This window comes from Geospiza fortis, unplaced genomic scaffold (genome assembly GCF_000277835.1).
Source record: "Geospiza fortis unplaced genomic scaffold, GeoFor_1.0 scaffold188, whole genome shotgun sequence".
NCBI lineage: Eukaryota > Metazoa > Chordata > Aves > Passeriformes > Thraupidae > Geospiza > Geospiza fortis.
Window position 1 is genome coordinate 1,394,635 of NW_005054337.1, and position 3,677 is coordinate 1,398,311.

Sequence of the window (3,677 nt, forward strand, 5' to 3'; positions counted from 1 at the left end):
CAGTCTGAAAACTAAAGAGAACCTTATCTAACAGCCTGTCAAATGTATGGTGCTGTAAGACTTTCAGGATAGAGGCTGTCTCCTATTACATGGAGCTACAACATCAAGCAAAAATACGCCTCCAAGCATTGAGTGGGCATGGGATCTAACAGATAAGGGATTTTAAACGAGAGATCAGTAACAGAGATAAATAACCTGCAAATAAAGACTAAACCCCATTCAGGAATATGTGATTTCTCAGGCAGAGTAAAAGATTCATTTCAAAGGTCTTTGACCAAGTATAATTTCTTTCAACAAGTATGTTAATTGGAAAAATGTCAGGGTTTTTGAGAAATTCAAGGCAACTGAGGGGTGAAGAGTGATAAAAAATATGAAATCAGCTAAGTTTGAACTGTAGGGAATGCAGTCCTCCATTTGTTTCTCCCCACTGGAATATAAAATTGAGATGCAAAAGGCAGAATTTGTTTCCAGGTGAATTAATCACTTTTATGAAGAAACTACAGTAAAAACAGCTTATCTTTAGGTTTCAAGCTATTACTACACAATATCCAAAATGTATGGGTTGAGCACAAGGGACGCATTAACACACATTAGGATTTTTATTGAGGATTTCCAACACAGCACCATCCCACATAACCTGGCAGGTCAAATGAAAGCTTCCCATCAACCTGCACATCTGCTTTGTACTGTACACTGCAAAATAATTAATGGCAAAGAAGACAAGAGTGACATTTAAACCTTCCTGGTTCAGATTCTTTGTCACTTGAGCATTTGGGGAGAGTGTTTTTGACAAGTCTTTCCAGCTACTTACAAAAAAAGGGTCATCCAAGACAAGGGATCAGATAAGAGTAGCACGAAGGGAAGGAATAACATGTATTGGTTTGCCCAGCTATGAAAGAGAATTATCCTGCAGGCTTTCTGCACTCAGCCCTCAGGCTGTTTGTTTGCCCTGCCATCACTTGGAAATCTAAGTTCACTGAACTCATGGTTTTGGGCAGAGTGTCCTCTAGCGGCCACCCAACCCAACCCTGCCCACAAAAACAGGTTGTAAAAAGCCCAATTATCTTCTTCAGCCTTCACACAACAACTGGCAGCTGAAACCAGACTGCTCTAGTGAATAGGACAGGTTTTAATTGCTGAGGCACTGAGTGCTTTAGAAGCACATCCTCCATGTGCATCAGGTAACACGTGTTATGTGAAAATCCTCCTGACTGAAGTTCTCTGTCCTTCCAGCCTCACTGCTCCCACATCATCTCCTTCCAAAGCCCACAGGACTCGGCTAGGACAGGGCAGCACAGCTGCTGGAGCTGTTCTGCAAAGCTAGGAAGATAAAAATGCCCTCTCCAAACCATGTGTCAGTTATTTTGGAGCCATCCTTTCCCCTGGCACATCTGGCCACTTTGCAAATATGAGGCTTTTGCTTTCTGCCTCTGTGGTGCATAAACTCTGAGTTCTAAACCAACCCTCTGCAACAACAACAACAAAAAAATCCCTTTTCATTTGTATTGCAAAGAGGAGAGCTGGGCCAGGGCTCAGTCTCAGTTCTGTGGGATGAGTCCTGTCTGTGGAATTGCATTTCAAGTCTGGCTGTGCTGGGGGTGGGGGAAGCAGCTTTGGGATTGATTGAGCTGAGTGAGCCTCTTCACTGAGATGAGAGAAGAGCTCCTATCCCAGTACATCCCAGAGAGAAATGAAGCCCCTCAGCAAAGGCTGGGGTTAATATACCCCCAATGGTGCCCGCCTCTCGTTCCCATGGCACCCAGGAAAAGGGAGAGGGCAAATCCCACTGGGTATAAAACCCCTCAGAGCAGCTACAGCTGTTTGGCTCCTCTGTCTTGAATTCAAGGGGAGTGAAGGGCTTGATACAGGAGAAAAACATTCAGGGAAATGACGGCGCTTTCTTTTTTGCTACAACTACTTTGAGCAAAAGGGCAGAAAACTGGTAAGGAATAAAACTTTCTGTTTAGGCAGCAAAACTAGATAAATTGGGTAATTTGCTGTTAACTTACATAATTATTCCTTAGTGGCTACTAAGTAGTACTTCATGTGTGACTAAGCTGGGTGGAGAAGAATGCTAATGATATGAATAGTCTAAGTCTCCTTGGGACCTCTAATTAGGGCTATCTAAATTATAAGTAAAAATAAGAAAAATAAAAGCCTCCCAGGCAGTGTAAGGGTTAAGTGCATGCCAGGCTCACCCTTCTCTGAGATACTTGGTCCTATGGCACAGAAAGAAGTGCCCTGAAATGTAGTTTTAGACCCTTAAAATGCTGAAAAAGGCAGAGCTTCCTTCCAGTGAACCCCTCAAAAAGAGGAAATGGGGCAGTTACCTCTACTGAAACTAATACAATGGCAAATAAATAGCTTCTGCCCTTTAATTTACTCTCCCTAAGTATTGGGAAAAGAGGGGTTTTCCTCACTTTAAATCTCTCCAGTGATGAAAAAAGAGGGATTTTTTCCTCAGTTCAAACCCTTAAGATGAAGGGGTAGCTGGGCTTCTCAATTTAGGCCTCAGGACAACAAAAAGGGGGCGGCTACCCTTAATTCAAACCCATAGGAAACATTATCAAGGTTTCCCCCTTCTATTTAAACTGGAAAATAATAGAAAATGGGGGCTCCCTGTCAATTAACGCCCCTAACAGCATAGAAAAGGCAGGGATTCTTTCAACTGAGACCATTCAAATTGCAGGGGAAGCAGAGTCCCTCCCAGTTTGAACACAAAAAATAATGGAAGGGGAAGCTTTTTCCCTTTTTTCTAAACCCTTTTCCTCTTAATAACCCCTCTCCTTTCTGGGAGTGCTGTGGAGGGTCTGGGGGCTCTGAGGAGGGACTGACACAGTAAAAGGGGAAAGTTGAAAGCCCTCTCCTGGAACCTCACATGCTGCCTGGCCTGCTCAGATGCTGCCCCTTGGCAAAAGGGCTCTTCCCTTGGCATTTGCTCAAAGTGATGCTCCATGCCCAGGTGGGTCTGGCTGCTCCCGAGTCTGTGCTGGATGCTCCAACCGTAGTTCCTGGAGGGACACTTGGGATACCCCTGTTAGCCCCTCTGGACTAGCAGCTCCCTGTGCAGGTGTGCCTGGGTAACCCTCTGAAAGCAGCTGGTCATACGGGGGGCTGCTAGACCTTGGAGTGGGGGTTGAGGTGAAGAAAGGTCCTGTGAGGAGTTCCTTCCCCTACACAGCCCTTCATCCGCCCCTTAAACCCTGGGGTGCCAAACTTTCCTTTCTAATGAAATTAACAGTCTTTCCTCTCCGTGTGCCCATGGCTGAAACTGCGATCCAGCCTCCAAAACTGCAGAGAACGATTTCTCACGGACCGCAGCTGCCAACGCCAAGAACTCCTGCTGCTCTTGGAGTGCCACGTGCCCCCTGTGAACAGACATCGACACGCAGCAGGGGTGAGTTTGGTTTTACAGGGAAGAGGGTCAGCACAGGATTTCTCCAGGAGCAAAGCCGCCCCCAGCGAGAACTCACACTGCCCTGACAGTGCCAAGCACCTCCTGCAAACCGGCATCAGGAAATTCGGGGGGTGGGTTTTTCTGTGCAGAAGTTCTCCCAGACCAAAGCTGAGAGCATCTAATTATATAATTTAAAGTTTTGTTTAATTATATATAATTTAGTGTTGTGCTTAATGGCAAAACACAACTTTTTGCACCCCGACTGGCTCTTGAAAGAGTG